At 38.3% G+C, this 18,731-nt stretch overlaps 1 long non-coding RNA gene across 2 annotated transcripts in view; it reads right to left on the bottom strand.

The window, feature by feature from the left end:
* LOC123816469 overlaps window positions 1-17,803 on the bottom strand; it is a 53,309-nt gene extending 35,506 nt beyond the window's left edge. For both annotated transcript variants that reach the window (XR_006785282.1, XR_006785283.1), the window contains exon 1: window positions 17,703-17,803. This is a non-coding gene — a long non-coding RNA (uncharacterized LOC123816469). The remainder of the gene's footprint in view (window positions 1-17,702) is intronic.
* Between the last annotated feature and the right edge of the window lie 928 nt (window positions 17,804-18,731).

Raw genomic sequence — 18,731 nt, 5'->3', positions numbered from 1 at the left:
ATTCAAAAAGAAGAAAGAGGCTCTGGTGGTAAGAGGATAAAAGGAATGAGTACAAAAACTGGATTTTTTTTTTAGCCCAGGGAAAAATGGATTGATATGACAATCTACTCACCTTTTAAAATGTTCTCTATGGGAAATGAAGATCTATATTTCCAAGAGCTGACTTGTACTTTCCAAGGGTATAGTTTGTTCATAAATTAGATTTTTCCCTGTTCTTTCTATTTTCCTATTTGCTACAAGTCTATACCTATGTGTTCATTGATCGCTTTCTGAGAAATTTGTCTGTGCCAGGTAGGAAGATTGGTACTCTGGAGCATAAAAAGAGGAATCAGAAACAGAGCTTACCCTCATGTAACATAACATTCCAGTGACAGGAAATGATACAATGTAAAAAGTGCTAGGGCCACAAAAGCACAACAAGTAAAGCATTAAGAAATCTGAAAAGGAAAGATAATTCTCACTTAAGGAGAACCAGGGAAGACTTGTTGATGGCATTGCCCTTTCAGCTGGACTAGAGAGATGGGTAGGTAATCAAATATGAGCCAACACCTCAGCCAAAGGCCTTGGAAAAGTGAAACATGTCATTCATGTGGACAATAGTTGCTCTTGGAATGGCTACTCAGGTAAAGGCTTTTGGCTTTCTACAGTCAACACAAAAGAAGCAACTGCTTTTCCTGACCTACACCTTGGACTGGCTATCACTGGTATGTTGTAAGCAGGTTTCTCACTGACAGTTTGTTGTCCTTTCCTTCTCTGTGAAACCCATAAAGAGACATGAAAAAGACAAGGCCACTGGGAAACCACACACTATCAATGGCTGCTTTAAGATATTGTTAACTTATTCCAAATACCACTTCCAGCTCTTCAATGCCTGGTGACATTGACATAGCCCTTCTAGCAAATGGTTCATGAGGTTTCTCTAACACAGAGATTTTCAACTGATGTGATGCAAGGATTTTTAAAACATGCAATACCTATTTAGTGAGAGGCACTGACCTGTTTTCCCTTAGACTGTCAAATTAAAAAATAACAATAGCCAATGCAACAATAGCTGTCTGCTGCGAATGAATCAAAATTGTATCTATTTTTGCCAGATCAGCAAAAAAATATGATATATTTTTTGGTGTGCCATGGAATTTTAGCAATTAATTTTTCTGTGCTATGAGATGAAAAAGATTGAAAATCACTGCTCTCACCTTGTTTTCTGGGCCTGACCAGCTGAGGTTTACACATCAAAGTACTTTTCATTAAAACTCTTTCCATTCTGAAACTGGCTTATTAGTAAGCTGTCTTTATTGATGGTAAGAAAAATACTAGTGTCTGTTCAGGTCTTTTGCCCATTTTTTTAATTGGATTGTTTGTCTTCTTGGAGTGGAGTCATGTGAGTTCTTTATATATTTTGGAGATCAAACCCTTGTCTGAGGTATCATTGGCAAATATATTTTCCCATAAAGTTGGTTCCCCTTTCATTTTGCTTATGTTTTCTTTACCCATGCAGAAGCTTTTTATTTTGATGAAGCCACATTTGTTCATTCTTTCCTTTATGTCCCTTGCTCTAGGGAACATAGTAGTGAAAATGTTGCTACGTGAAATATCTGAGATTTTCCTGCTCATATTCTCCTCTAGGACTTTTATGGTGTCACGACTTATATTTAAGTCTTTTATCCATCTTGAGGTTATTTTTGTGTGTGCTGTAAGTTGGTGGTCGCATTCATTTTTTTTTATGTGTAGCTGTCCAGATCTCCCAACACCATTTGTTGAACAGGCTGTTTTTGCTCTATTTTATGCTTCTTCCCCCTTTGTTGAATATTAATCAACCATAGAGACTTGGGTTTATTTCTAGGCTCTTACACTTCTCCATGAAGGACATACAGAGGGCCCAGAGACATATGAAAGGATGCTCAGTATCACCAGCCACCAGAGATGAAAATTAAAACCACAATGAGATACCACTTCACACCAGTCAGAATGGCCAACATAAACAAATCAACAAACAACAAGTGTTGGAGAAGTTATAGAGAGAAGGGAATCCTAGTGCACTGTTGGTGGGATTGCAGACTGGTGCAGCCACTGTGGAAAACAGTATAGAATTTCCTCAGAAAATTAAAAATGTAACTGCCTTTTGACCCAGCAATTCCACTGCTGGGATTATACCCTAAGAACCCCGAAACACCAATTCAAAAGAACCTATACACCCCAGTGGTCATAGCAGCATAATTTACAATAACCAAGTTGCTAGAAGCAACCTATATGCCCATCAGTAAATGAGTGGATCAAAAAACAGTGGTACATTTACACAGTAGAATACTACAGAATAGAATAGTGGCAGAAAGCAAAAAGGAGCTCCTACCCTCCTGACAGCATGGATGGAACTGGAGAGCATTATGCTAAGTGAAGAAAGCCAAGTAGTGAAAGACAAATACCATATGATCTCACCTATAAGTGGAACCTAATCAACAAAACAAACAAGCAAGCAAAATAGAGCCAGAGGCACTGAAATAAAGAACAAACTGACAGTAACCAGAGGGGAGGGGGGAGGAGAGTAACAGGGGGAAGGGTTGTAAAAGAACATGTATAAAGGACCCATAGACAAAGCCAAAGTGGGGGAGGATTGAGGCTGGGAGGTGGGGGTGGGTGGGGCAGGGGAAACTGGTGATGGGAAGATGGAGACAACTGTACTTGAACAACAATTTTTAAAAAAAAGAAAAATACTAGCTCTTTCAACTACTTTATAGTTTTCAAATGTATAATCATTTTCAATTTGCACAGAAATCCTAAAGGTTAAGAAGATAGGAACAATTATTCTTCTCATTTAATGGGATGAAGAAATCCAAATCCAAAGAGCCGAGTAACTTGCCAGGAATCACACAGCTAATATGGGCACAAATAAGGCATGACTTTCAGTTTTCCAATTCCCAGTCCTAAACTCCTTCCCACAATATCACCAAGCCTGTCTGGGAGACAGATGGGACTATGATCTGCACTATTAAGCACGTGCATTGTTCACTGTATTAATGAAAAACATCAAATAAGAAAGTCTGAGGTTTAGAAAAAAAATTGAAAACACGTGATATTCTTAGTGTTTCTCCTCTCTTTTCCCCAAGCAAGGCAGACTATAGAATTAGGGAATTTGGAGGAAACTCTCCTGGCCAGGCATTATCAATTATCCATTATTTTATGAGGTCAGGAGAGACCTTTCACCATTCAGCCAGTGTAACCTGCTGACCAGGTTATTTCAAATGACCAGAAATAAGCGCATGCGTGTGCGCACATGCATGTGCGCACACACACACACACATACACACTACACCACACCAGATTTGTATGTTTTTGCTTGTTTGTTTAAGAATAAACAGATAAATAAGTTTCAATTCCTTTAAATCCTGGCCTCTGGGTACATGGAACATTGCTTAAGTCTTGGAGGGCTATTCTAGTGACCAGCCTCCACTGCTTCTGCATCAGCAGTAAATGTCCAGTGCCCTTCTCTGATGTCTGCCATTACCATGACTCACCCATCTTCTGCTACTACTGACAAATCCCTGGCTAGTCTCCTTCCTTGTTTACTCATTTGGTTATTCATGTGGTCTGTCACCTCAGATTTCCAGTAACTCCCATCCTCTATGTGCATTATGGCTTCTGCCCTCATTGCTAATTGCTGTCTTTCCCTCTATATATCCTACTCATATTCACTGAGGTCAGATCTAATTGTTTCATTTGATGATTAACATCCCTGTTGGACAGATCTATTATGCCAGGCCCTTGACTGCCCTTGAGCTAGGTATCCACCTTGACTCAGTCAACAGAAACCAATCTCCTAGACTCACATGGGCAAATGTCCTGTGAAGTAAAGTAGTGCCTCATAAACTCCTCCTCAATAAAATTTAAAAGAAGGTGGAGAATATCTGACTTACCAAAAGCCCGTGTACATGGAGCCTAGAGGAAAATAGTCCAGGAAAATAAAATAGCGAGGCAATCTTAACACCTTGAAGAATATAATACCCAACTTCAAGCTGTTTTGGCCTGATCCACTGTGAAATTGTCAAAGGAGTCATAAAGAAACATAACATAACAGAGAAATGAGGAGGCTCAATCACTTTCATAACAAGGCAAAGCTGATGGTTTGGGTCAGAGCAGAGAAAATGGTGCATTACATACTCTTTGTATTAGTGGCATGGGATGGAGAAAAGGACTTGGCTTTGGAAACATATAGTCATATTCCTGCCTGGGTAGGTTCCTGTTTGGGTAGCCTTGGATAAGCTTTAACCTATTTCTCTTGGCATTGAGAAAAGAATACTTAATTTGTGAATATTAAAATGAGAGAATATATGTAAAGTGTTTAGCATAGAGTAAACTCTTGGGAAATGGTACTAAATAGTCTACTTCCACCACTCAAGAATGAACAAAAGACCTCATTATGAATACCTTCCTACCTCATATTTAGCAAGAGCCTGATAAGGATAGAACTTCTTTTGCTACTTTTATTTATTTATTTGTACATGTAAATGGTTTAACACTTTGAATAATTTGCATGGTGGGTTTTTAGAGTGGGTACATGTGTAAGCACAGTAGAGTCTCTGGAGTCCCTTGGGGACAATAAAAATGTATACTGAATAATCAAATTCTGAGAGCACCATTTGTCCACTTTAAAAAATAAAGTATATTGCATTCTCAATCTAAAATTAATATTTTCACATTATGAAAATATGTTGAAAATGGAAGTGTGAAAAGCAAATGAGGAGGATTACTCAGAGTTCCTCTCCCAAAAGAAAACATCTGTTATTAGTGAGATATATTTCATTATAGTCTCTCTATCCTCTGAGCACACCTTTGTTTATTTGTTTTACATGGTGGTTATCGTCTTGAATATATAGCACCTTAGGGTTATTATTTGCTTTTAAAATTATACTATACTTTTCATGTCATATAAACTCTTCACATTGAATTGTAATTAATATCTGTATAATAACCCAAAGTGTATATGTGTTGATTTACTCAACCTTTCTCTGTAGCCCATGGCAACTGGTCTTGTAGTTGTTCTGTTTTATTTGGGCTATTATAACTAATGCTGTGATAAAAAATAATGTTGATTATTTCATGAGGGTAGAACAAATATATGTCCTTCAGGGTTGAGAGTGTGCATTCGACCATAACTGTGATAGCACAAGCTACCTTGATTTTTGGTGTTTGCTGATTCTATAGTTCATAAGTCTCTTGACAGGGTCTCTGGAGTTGTTCGCAGCTCTAGTGATTCTTCTGCTTCCCTGAACCTTCTAGCCATTGCTCCTCCTACCCAATGAGATCACACAGAAAGAAAAAGAAATCTGCCCCTACTTCCATATGACAGCCCATGGGGTATTTAAGGAGAGTTCTTATATCCTGAGATTTCTTTTTAACCATAAGAGAAAATACCTCAAACTGTGATTATTTTTCAGGAAAATACAAGTTTATAACAAGTGATTCTAAACTTTAATAGTAAAGTTTTAAGTTTGAGCATTAGTATTCCTAGGAGGAAAAATGTCTTATGTCCAAGGCTTTTCACTGAAGCTTATATCATAGTTCTGCAGTAAAATAAAGAACACTCGACTCCCTGGTGGAATAGACAACTGAAACCAGAACCTCTAAACAATAATAATGGTAACAGTGATACCATAAAGGTAATACTAGCTAACATTTGACTGCTTACTACATCATTGTTCTAAAGGCTTATAGATATTCTCTCAGTAATCTTCAAATAATACGATAGAGTTTGTGCACAAGCTGCTCTTACACAAAATGAAATCCACTTGTTTCAGAAATGAAGAGAAAAGAAAAACAGAATCATAGTCATTAAGACCAAATAGGTTACTCCATTCATTTTCTACTGCTGCTCTAACAAATAACCACAAACTTAGACTTGAAACATGATAAAATGTTTGTAATAGCTCTGTAGGTCAGGCTCCAGTACTGTTGTTAGACAGCTAGAATCAAGATGTTACTGCGGCTGCATTCCATTTTGGGGGAGAATCTATTTCTTTGCCCTTTTTAGCTTCTGGAGGCCATATGCATTCCTTAGCTCATGACCCCCTTTCTCTACCTTCAAAGTCAGCAACAGCAGGTTTAGTCCCTCTCACCTTATCTCTGACACTTCTTTCATTATAATATGACTTTCTCTCTCCCTGCCTCCCTTCCTCTTCTGACAGACTGAAAATATTCCCTACTTTTAATAACTCATGTGATTACCACAGTTTGCTGTGTATAATGCTCACCCACATTTTTGGCCCAAACTTTCAAGAAAAATATCTTTTGTTTCAATTTTTTAATTCATTTTTTTATTTGTATTTAGAAACAAAACAGATTATCATATCCCAGGGTACTATTTTGCATATGGATATTATTATTGCTTCCTAGAGTTACACTTTTAATGCATAAGCATAAATAAAAAAATAAAAATATGTATATAGAAATGGAATTAGTACTACCCATGTATAATGTGTATCCTTATTTTTTCCTAAAAGTTTTGGGCAAAAAGTGTGCATTATACACAGCAAAATATGGTAGTACAAGTGCACTAGCTAACTCAGGAAAATCTTCCTATCTTAAGGTCTGTGATGCTAATCACATCTGCAAAGTCCCTTTTGCCATGTAAGTTTCCTAGAATTAGGGGATGATTACCTTCAGGGTGTCGTTATTCTGCATATGACAACCTATCTGTATGATTTCATGTATTTTTCCCAGGGAACAAATTACCCTAAAACTAAGTGGCTTAAAATTTATGACTCTTACAGGGTCATAAATCTGCCTGAAGCCTAAGCTATGTCCCCTTTTACAAGGTCTCTCAAGAGGCTGAAATCAAGGTGTCCAATTAGGCTGCAGTCACATCTAAAGATTCAATTGAGGATAGGTCTGCTTTCAAGCTCACAATGTGTTTTTTTGGCAGGATTCAGTTCCTCGTAGGCTGTTGACTGAGGGACCCAGTTCCAAATGGCTGTTAGCCAGAGGCCATCCTTAGTTCCTTTCCATGCAGGTATCTTCATATGGCAGGTATCTTCTTTGGACTGAGTAAGTAGATAGTGAGGAAAAGTGCCAGTAAGATAGAAGTCATGACCTTTTATGACCTCATCTCAGAAGTGACATCCCACTACTTTTGTCATATCCTATTGGTACAAAGCAGTTCATGATGTGTGTAGGCCCAGCCCACATACAAGGAGAGGAGATATTGTCTCTCAGTCTATCATGAGGAAGGAATCATTGGGAGTCATTTTAGAAGTAGCCTATCACAGTATTTATATAAGTTAGCTATTGCTGAATAACAAATTACCACACAACTCAGTGATTAAAAATTATTCATCTTGTTTACATGTTTGTGGGTCAATTAGGACACAGCTGAACAGCCTCTGATTTAAGCTACAGGTTTCCCTGGCTTGGCTTCCTGCTGTCAGGTGTAAGTTTGCTCACTGGGGCCCAGGCTGAGGAGGCTGTAAAATCCTAGGGAAATTCTTCTCCCAGCAAAGCAAAAGTTTAAGAAGGGAAGACAACCCTGTAATAACTTTTAAACTTATCACACTGTATCTCCCCCCAACGTGTTGCATTGGCCAAAGCAAGCCATATGACTAAACCATAAGTGAAAGAACAGGGAAGAATACATTCCTCTAGATCTTCCTGTAGTAGGGGCAACTGCAGTCATGAGGTAAGAGTAAAAAATACAGGAAGAGGTGAAGAATTGGTGCCAATGATCCTGCCTCCTACAGCATTATTCTCATGTGTTACAGATAAAGAGAATTGTGACACAAAGAAGCTAGCTGACTTACTCAAGGTCACAGCACTCAAATTCAGATTTGTCTGACTTTAGAACTCATCCTCCATTGTTTTATACCACAAGTCTTCAATATACATTCTCTTTGAATCATTGCCTTCCAAATATAAGAGTTCACAAATTGGTATCTAAAAATTCCTTTTGCAAACAGTCGTCAGAAATTCCATTTTGCTCTTCTGCCTCCTATTTCACTTTATTAGCCTAAATTTGTAACAATGGCCTGAGCATGGAGAAAAAATCGGCTCTGAAAATGAGAAAATGGATTTTCTTGCCGTGTCTTTGCGTTACAAATGGGCCCAGTCCAGGGCAATCAAGGCTGCACCTGGAAGAGTGCACAGGCCCATGAATAATCCCTATTCCTCACACACCCTCCTCCCTGCAGTGCTGACTCAGCAATGGCTCTCCTTTCTGTGTAGCCTCAGCAGCACATAGGTCAGGTGAAGCCTAAGAATGCATCAACACTCTGGACATTTGGTTGAATCATGAAGACAGACAAGGGACTTAAAAATCTAAATAGGCTTTAACCAGACTGGGATACTTCCCTTCTTAGAACTTTTATTACCTTCAATATTAAATCCAGATTCCCTTATGTGGCACATAAGAACTTCCATGATTTGACCATTTCCTCTCTGATCACACCCTCAACATCCCATTCCCTGCCCTTCAACTTGACCCCTTTCATCACTTTCCTTAACTTTTATGCCAGATACACCTATTTGTGTTTTTCTGAATGTGAACACATTTATTTGTAATCCTTTGTACTGTTGATCCTTTTCCCTAGAAAGCTTTCTCCCATTCATCACTTATTTAAATAAGTGAATCCCTTTTTTAAGAAGTAGCTCAGGGGTCCCTTTTTGCAAAAAGCCCTTCCCAACCTCACCCTCACCCAGCTCATTTGGGGTTAGGGGCTTTTTGCTGAAAGAACATTTTGTGCTTTCTCTATAGCCTTATCAATATTAGAATCACCTCTTTCCTTGTCAACCCCATAAACAGGGAGCACTTTGAAATGAACAATCTTTTGGTTCTAAATTCACATTGTTCAGGTACAGAGCCCAGCAGTTATTAAATGTTTGCTGAAGAAAAGGTTGGGAAGGGGTGGACAAGGAAAAATCAGAAAGAAAGGAAAGGAGGGAGGAGGGAACAAAAGAGGATGAAAAGTAGAGAAAGAGGGAAGAAGGGAAGAAGAAAGGGAAAAAGGGAACGAAAGAGAAAAACCAAAAACATGCCTGATAATGAATTTTGTGAATGGCACATGGCTACGTGACTGTAAGAAGCCCTACTCATTTTCACCTGGAATATGCTGATGTATGTCACTTGCTAATCTAAGGACAAGCCTGTCTTAAATCCTACACTCGCACAGTTCAGACCCACTAACATTCTTTGTAAATTCAAGCAAGTAAACTTTTTAAAGAGTAGAGCCCCTTAACCAGTTCCTCAGTGTGCTCCAGTGAGATCAATAACCAATCCAGATGACAAGTTAATGTTAAATACAGTTTGAAGAAGAGCAAGAAAAAGCATGGTAGGAGAGAATTAGCGGAGAGTCTCTGTAGAATTGTGGTCTCACGGAATGTTTATGGACCCTGCTGTGATTCTGTGGGTAAGAGGCAAGAAGACTAAGAAGATGGACTGGGGATTGGTTTGAAGATGATCAGTAATCTGGCAGGTGGGAGTGCCCTCCAGAGATGAAGTCCTCATTTCTGCTGTAAAAATTGAACTCCCAAATCAACATGAACAAGTTACTAGGTAACAGTTCCAAATGCCAATTGCTGCTATTTTTGTTTCAAAACCACGACTGACTGTGATTGCTTGATGGTTTTGAAGCTGTTTTTACAGTCTAATAATTGCACTGTCCAAATTGCACCTGAGACACCTGAGGCATCATACCTGATAAGGCTCTTAATTAAGGCCTTAGTATAATTACTTGTAAAGCATATCTTTGGAAAAAACAGTTTGAATAGAAGATAGATTAAATGTGTTCTAGGATTATCCTTTGTATTGCTATGATAAATGCTTCTTTCTATGTACCTCCCTCCCAAAGAGTCAATGACTTTATCATGTTAAGGTTTCAAAAAATTGCCAACACTCTGGAAGATTTGCTCTTCTAAAAATAATCCTTACTTTACTTTTTTCCTGTGAAATTACCACAACATATAGCTGAAAAGGAGAGATACAGCTGTTATGACCTAGGGTTGCCGAGCTCTTGACCTTTGCCTTGACTTTAAAGCAGTATTTGGATTTGAGTGGAAACAACAATAAACTGAGAGCAAATTATCAGCTGAAACTCTCTGAGCCTCAATATTTTTTTATTTGTAAGAGGGGAAATCACTTATTTTCACTGGACTATAGTGGGAATCTAGCGAAATTTGATAGATAAAGAGCAAAGCAAAAGCTACGTTATTCTGTATGGTTGGAAAATTATGGATTAAAATTACAATTAAATTAGAATTGTGGGCTAGAGTTAGTTGAATGGAGCCAGACATTGAGTAGACACAGTATATTAGTTTGCTCTGGCTGCTGTAACAAAATACCATAGATTGGTGTTTTAGATTGAGTAGCTTAAATAACAGAAATTCCTTTTCTCCACTGTTCTGAAAACTGGAAGTCCCAGATCAAGGTCCAACAAGGCTTAGAATTTAGTTCCTGATGAAAGTTCTCTTCCTGGCTTGGAAATGACCTCTTTAACCTCACATGGCCTTTCTCTGAGCATAGCCAGAGGAGCTCTCTGGTGCCATTCTTTCTCTGCTCATAAGGACACCAGTTTTATTGGATGAGGGCCTCATCCTTGTGACCGTATTTAAACTTGATCATCTCTTCACAAGCCCAGCTCCAAAACAGTCACATTGAGGGATAAGAATCCAACATATGAATATATGGGGTCGGGGTAGGGACACATACAATTTATTCCATAATATACAGGTTACCAAAGGACTCTTCTTTAAAAGTATTTCTTTTTTTACCATTTACAGAAATCACACATGGCTTTGGATTCCATTTATCATGTGTTAGACTAGTTCAAAATGTCACCTTTTTCTTGTATTTTTTAAAATTTAATAATATATTTTATTTAATTCAATATGCCCCAAATATTATCATTCCAACCTATATTCAATTAAATTATTATTGGGATTTTTACACTATTTTTTTATTGTTCAAATACAATTGTCTCCATATCCCCCCACCATTTTCCCTTGGCTCACCTACTCCTACCTCCCATTCTCAATCCTATCCCCTTTGGCTTTGTCCAGGTGTCCTTTATACATGCTCCTTGATGACTCTTCCCCTTTTCTTTCCCCCAAATGTCACCCTTTTAAAGAATTCTCCTCTACTGCCCAGCAGAACTAATTTGATGCAGACCACGGCTCATGCAGTCCTCAGCATTATGGATGAGATGCGAGACAAGTTCACGCAGAATACTGAATCCTGTGAAGGAAAAGGGGCAGCACGGCCACTCTCTCAAGAGGAGAGCACCCTGACACTTGCCTTGACAAGCTTTTATTGCTTTTCTGGGCACATTACATGATGGTTCTCATTTACTATGCACAGGTTCACTTTAGATGGTTACCTTTTACAGAAAATGAAGGAGAGGATGCCACTAATCACATCACAGAAGAAGGGTATTTACAAATGAAAAGGGATAGGTGGTTGAACAGGTTACACTCACCCTTGGAAGGTTTAGCATATATTTTAGGAAATTACTTTAAAGATACGCAGTAAACATTTGCTGCCTCAATTCAGGATGAGGGAGTTTTAGCAAAAGCAAGTCTCATAGCAGTCTAGGTACAATGCAGGCCTGATTCCCCACAGGAGAACCTATCCATGAGTGTGGGTCCTGTGCATTGGACTTCACTTTCCACTGGCCTTTCTGAGTGGGAGATGGGCCCATGCAATGCAGAACAGTCTCCTGTACTAACTTCTACCTTCTCCTTGCATCTGCTAGAACTCTCCTCTCCAATAGCACTTAACTCATTATTACTTGGTTGTTTCTCTTAGGAGTGGAGGTTCTTCTGGTTCAGAAGACAACTTCTTTTCAATTTTCTAGAACCAGATTATGGAGGAGTCTCAATATGGTGTAGTAAAAACAAGAATATATAATTTAGTATTTCTGTCATTAACACCTTTGTCTACACTCTGACAAATCACCCTTTTCAATTTCTTTACAATATCCTGAGTACATTTTATCATTTCTAGTCATTTTTTATGACTGAGAAGTCTAGTTGAAAACTTTAATTTCAAAATTGATTTAAAACTCATTACTTCCCCTTTTTCCAGGTGACCCTGGCTTATCAGAGTAAGGGTCAGAAATGATACCTGGCAGGTTGGACTGAGGTTCGTGGAGAGCAATCGCATAGATTCATACAGGGTACGCAATGCTCAATGCTAGGGAGCAAGATTCCTATGGTACACCATGTGACCCACTCTCTCCATGGTTGTTCCATATACAACCTGCACAGCCACAGAAGGAAGCCCTAAATACATCGCCTTCTGCTCCCTCTTCTGGGTCTATTTATTCCAGAGTTTGATAAGGACTCAAAGAAGAACAGAGGAAGTAGGGGGTCATCACATAAAATTAGTCCCATTATCAGTAAGGGGAAGCTCTTTGATCTTGCCCTGATTTTGTCTGGCTTATCTTCTCCTGGTGATTTCCACAAATAATAATAATTATAATGAATGATAACTATAATTATAATAATATAATTTATAATGTTTTGAGAATTATTTGTTATATAGTTTGTGAATTATAAAACACATTATTTTATACTTCAATATTTCTGAAATAGCAACATGATTTGTAACTGATGATATATCATAGTTTAATTATAAGCATTTTTTCTCTCTTAGTGGTATGTAGATAATTGTGAGTCTAACACAATTGATGTCCTCTGAGAATTGATGAAATACAAAATGTAGAAGACAGTTCTAAGAACTTTGCATGTACCAACTCAACTAATACAATATTATTGTGAGATTATTCCATTTTACTGCTGAGGAAATTGCAGCAAGAAGATTAAGATACCCAGAGTCACACTACCTAGTAAATAGACAATAGAGTGAACTTTATGGAAATGGGGTATATTTTGGGCTTTCCTGGAGTGATGTTTGTCTTCCTCCTCACCCCTTACATCCCCAAACAGCCCCTCAGAGAGGGACAGCCAACTCCTACAACCACGCCAATAGTATGTTTCTAGGCATTCTTTTAGGTGGATGTCTCCATGCTTGGTAATCTCCTGAACAGCCCTGTTGCTCCTACCCCTTCTCTACCTTTGGGATCCTTCACATGGAGCACTGTGTGCTGCTAAGGTTGTCTTTTCATTGTCCTGAGGACTGAAAAGCCACTTTTATATTCCCAGTCAGATAATCTTATAGACTTTCCTTTGCTTCTTGGTTCATTTGCTCCAGCAAGCACCCTACATTCAGGAAACCCCATAATGGTATTCTCTGTACTAATTAAACTTTCTACTTTCCAGGCTCACACATCAAACTCTTCCAAAAACTTTCTTACCAAGTTCCCAAGACAACATCCAAATAAGGCTAAAGATTCTTTAGCTTAAGTCCATTCATCCAAGAGCAAAATGTCAGTCTCCATATCTTGTAACTATTCCAGTCTCAACAAGGAACTCCTTAGAGCTACTTTCTACTCCCACCTTCACTCCTAGCTTTCAGATGAAAGGGCACTTCTGAAGAAATATCATACATTTCATGTAATTGAAAACACTATGCTTCCCTTAATAGAGTTGGGGAAAGAAGGGATCTAATTGTTGCAGAGCCAATTCTGGCAGAATTTAGTAAGTTTGGGTAAGGCATGGCAGACTCCACCCACAATTCTTGATAGTTACATTTATTTTTATTTTTTAAAGATTTTTTTTTTATTTTTAGAGAGAGGGGAAGTAAGGGAGATGGAGAGGGAGAAAAACATCAATATGTGGCTGCCTCTCATGTGCCCCCAACTGGGGACCTGGCCCACAACCCAGGCGTGTGCTGTGGCTGGGTATCAAACCAGCAACCCTTTGGTTTGAAGACTGGCACTCAGTCCACTGAGCCACTCCAGCCTGGACTTGATAGTTATTTTTAAGTTGTGGGAACTTAGATTTTTGTCCTCAGCTCAGACCCTATTCAACAATTCTCACAATAGATATAATCAGTCAACATTCTCTTATATTTGGTTTCCCCTGAGTCTAAAATACCTTGGAGCAGCCAGACCTTCCTTTTAAAGACCTGCAGTGCAGAGCATAGTTGACTGGCGGCCTCCTGTGGCCACACCTTTGGTTTTCATGTGGTATTCATGTCAAGGCCACCCTTCCTCCAAGCTGCTTCCAGACAATGACTGGGAATGGCAGGAAAATCCCAAATAGGATCTTTTTTTTAACAGGAAACCTTTTTTTGGCCACTCAACATCAGCATAGTCAAACCATTCGCAGAACTCTGTTATAGTCTGAGAATCCCTCTTTCTCTCTTTTCATATACATCAGACATGAATCATGATCTTTAAGTTCTTCCTGCCTACTTCTGCTCCTTTCCCCTTTATCTTTCACAAGCATTCCCTGCCCCATCTGATGCAGAGGCTCGTGGGGTCCGCCACATTGTGGATGAGATACAAGACATTCACACGGACTACCAAGTCCAGTGGAGGAAGAGGGACAGCATGGCTTTTTCTCTCAAAAGGGGCAAAAAGCTGTGGCCTTCACCATGACAGGCCTTTATTTGGTTTCTCCACACATTGCATGATGGTCCTCATTTACTATGCATAGGTTGGCTTTAGGTGGTTACCTTTTACAGAAAACAAAGGAACCAGTGCCGCTAATCACATCACAGAAGAAGGATATTTGCAAATGAAAAGGGAAAAGTAGTTGAACCAGTTACACTCCATATTGGGGAGTTTTAGTATGGATTTTAGGAAGTTACAGTAAGCACTTGGTGTCTCAATTCAGGGTGAGGGAGTTTTAGCAAAAGCAAGTCTCAAAGCAGCCTAGGTACATTACATTGCAGGCCTGATTCTCCACGGGAGAACCTATTCATGGATGTGGGTCCTGTGCATCTCTGAGTGGGAGTTGGGGGACCCATGCCACACAGAATGGTCTCCTACACTATCCAAAAAAAAACATCTCTTGAACATCTAATGGTCTAATTTTCAGAGAACCTACACTGACTGTCTAGCAGAGTAGAAAGTATACAATCATCTGAAGATTGCCCAGACTTCTTTCTATAGAATTCAATTACCTACTAAGTAAATAAGATCTATATCTTATTTGGCATTGACAGTTATCTTTTGACATTGATAGTCATTATCTTCTTCCTGAATCTTTTCTCATAATTCCTGAGACTACATAGACCTATTGAAAATTATGAGTAAGCCCTGTCTGGTGTCGCTCAGTAGGTTGGGTGTCATACCTCAAAGCAAAAGGTTGATGGTTCAATTTCTGGTCAGAGCACATGGCTGGGTTGGGAGTTTGGTCCCTGATCAAAGCACATGTGAGAGACAACTGATCTATGTTTCTCTCTTGCGTTGATGTTTCTCCTCCTCTCTTTCTTCCTCACTCCCCTTCTCTCTAAAATAAATAAAATCTTTTTTAAAAGTAAAATTATAAGTAGGATTTCAGGGACTCCACAGACCTTCTGAAGATTACCATTAAGGTCCTCTTCTTTAAAGATAAGGTTAAAATCCTTAATGTTGCTTCTGAACCTCCCCAGTAAGCAGCCTACATCTAGACATTCAGCACTGCTTGTGATTTCTTGGCAATGCTGAGCTCTTTGTCACCTCTACACCTCTGAACCTGATGCTTTCAAGCCCAAAATCCCACCTTGTCTCCCCCTCTGTCCCAATTTATCCCAGCCAAGAGTCAGCCTAACAACTATACCACTTTGAAAACTTTTGCAAATCCCAAGCAAAGCATCCTTCTTTGTGTTCACTGCCCTCTTACTCTGAACACAGTTCTGTTATAAATTCATAACTGTTTCTATGAAACAATTCCAAAACTATGAGGTCTTTGAAGATAGGAATTCTGCATTACTTTTCAGAGGTTCCCAGTACCTAGGACAGTGTCTGCTACATGGTAAACACTCAATAAGATTTTTGTTGTTGCCACTGTGGCTGTTTTTAATAAATAAATACCCCACATTGGGTTCTAGATCTAACCAATTGTGTGACCTTGAGGGATTCTCACAACAACTTTGAGTCTTGTGTTTTTTTCCTTTCGCAAGAAATAGATAATAATAACAACTACTTCCCTGAAAGTACCATCACTAAGATCACTAATGCAAATGCAATAAATGCATTTCTTTTCTTTACTGGCCCTTTCAAGTTCAGGACTATTGATAATGTCCTCCTCCTTAAAATTCTCTGTTTTCTTCTCTTTTCCTATTGTATTCATCTTACTTGATTCCATCACAGTTACTGAGTCACCTGAGCCAAACACCTGAATGGGATCTCAGACAGCCTTCCCCCTTACTCACCACTTCCAATCAGTTTAACTACAAAGTCTTGCACATTTTGCCTTCTAAATACTTTTTTCCCCTTCTATCTTCTCTTTATTTAAGTCAGTGTTACTTAGTTCTTTCCCTAAGAAACAAAACAGTAAAAAAGATGTCGGAATGGAGAGAAATTGAGAAGCTTAAGATACATTATGAAGACAGAGATAATGGTGTTCATTGAAAAATTATATATGTAAAAATGAGGAAGAAAAGAAATTATCAATTAAAAAAAGACTTGAAGGAAAATTTTCTCAGAAGGCAATGAGATTTTTTTCTTTTTAACTTTATCAAGTAAATAAATAAATACACCACATATTCTCTGGTTTCTCTTCAGTTTGAATAACTCTTTCACTTTTACTAAATATTTTCTTTATTTACCTATCGACTCTAGCCTAGCTTAGGCCACAATCACCTCTTGAGTTTTTATAATATCACACCAGCCAATAATTTTTCTCTATACTTTGAACCCTAATTCCTTCCAATCCATTTTCTATACCAGTTTCATAAATTGGATCATGTCATTCTACAACTGAAAATGCTTCATGGCTTCCTTATGCCTAATAATGGCTAACATTTACTGATTGCTTGCTAGCTGCCTAATGAAATATTATGAGGTAGATGTTATTATTTCCATTATGAAAATAAGAAATTTGAAGCACATAAAGGGTAACAACTTAGTAAGTTACAGATATCTAAACTGATTTCAACGTTCTCAATAGAAGAACATGTCCCTACATAATACTGTTCTTATTTAACTTGACTGTTTTGTTTGAAATTTCTTTTTTAACAGTGCTGAACTGCTCTCCTGCACATTTGATGCTGGATCTTGACTTAGAGTCTTTGTTTATATTGTTCCTGTGGCTGAAATTCACTGTCAAGGCAAGCCCTCTTCCCTTTTCCTAGCTAGCTCCTCTGATCCCCAAGAGGATTAATTCTTCTTGCTCAGTGCTCTGACATTCCCATTAAATATACTTGTCATTGTGTTTACTATGATAGATTGGCAGGTAGATGATGATAATGGGTAGATAAATGATAGATAAATAGACAATAGAGATAGAGAACTATATAGCCATATGCATAAATTTATGTACCCCTCTCTCTCCCAACATAAAGTAGTAATAATGATGATAATAACAGTACTAATAATATTATACTGTCAATAATAATGTATCAGTCAAAGGAAAAGATGATATAACTTAGAAGTGCACATGAGTTAAGTCCCAGTGAGGTTAACTTTAAGTCATGAGACAAAGGAAATATGAGCAAGCCAAGCAAATAAAAATCTCTCTCCTCATTTCTTTTAGAATGCTGTAAGGCCTGGGATCTGTGTATAGCCTGACTGGAAATATTTCATGAGGCTGAGTGGACCCAACTGCTAAGGTATCTGGAATTTGTATTTGTCCCAGTTGTGAAGCAATGAATAATAAGTAACAGATCATCTTACCTTGCTTCCTATCTTCCAGAACATGAAATATGCATTGAATCAAAAAACAATATACAGTACTGTGTTTACAACAGCTAGAGTCCATGGGTCAGGTATCAAGAAGTGAAAGTAAGCTTGACCTCTCTGACATCCGGGGACCAACTTACGCAATTGTGCTTTCTGCCCCCACGACTTTATTTTGGGGGATGGGGAACACACCTACCAAACTCAGAGATGGTTTCACTAAACTGGAAGCACTGTGACTGTGACATGGCTACTTCGGGCACATCCTTTCAGTGGACCAGTAGGCAAAGAAAGAAGTCACTACATGATGAGAGCAGCAGGAAATACTGTATGTAGAACTCTAGAGATTCATTGAAGGGCCTTTTACTATATCTATGCCAAGTAAGGATTATCAATGGATGGTGACAACAGCCACAACCCAACCAGAGTTAGGTCACTAAGGGCTAATTCTCATCAGGGATAAAGGTCTGTGTTACCCCACCAGACAATGAAATGAACTAGCCAAAGTACTGGCCAAAGGTGAGAAAAATCTAGACTGATAGAAAATAGAGTATATTTCTCAAGACCAATCCCTAGGAAACACCTACCACAAGCCAGAATTTTTCACATCTTTTATCTCATTTAGTGCTCCAAATTGACTAGTGATGTAGGATCATTACTAGACACCTATTCTATATAACAAAACTGAAACCAAGAAAGACAGAATGGAATCTCAGAATGGGCATTTACTCACCTTGAGTTAGAAAGCAAAGTAAATTATTTAACATATCTGAACCTTTTAAATAATACGAATTAAGAGTGAATTCCCTAATTTTCTTAAAGGATTGTTGCTGAGGTGAAAAGTCAACTGTTCTCTAGGTGCTTTTTTTCCATATATTGATGAAGAAATTCAGGTTCAAAATATAACTTTTAATAGGACTGTATAGCACTTTGTCAATGTCCTACAAATTGTATAGTACATACAGTTGATTCAGTCTTTGAACCAATTTCCTGCACAATACATATGATACTTTTCTGTCAATCTTG

Source organism: Phyllostomus hastatus, unplaced genomic scaffold (genome assembly GCF_019186645.2).
Source record: "Phyllostomus hastatus isolate PE091 unplaced genomic scaffold, TTU_PhHast_1.1 phas_contig_209, whole genome shotgun sequence".
NCBI classification, from domain to species: Eukaryota; Metazoa; Chordata; class Mammalia; order Chiroptera; family Phyllostomidae; genus Phyllostomus; species Phyllostomus hastatus.
This window is presented reverse-complemented; position numbering and strand designations above follow the sequence as displayed.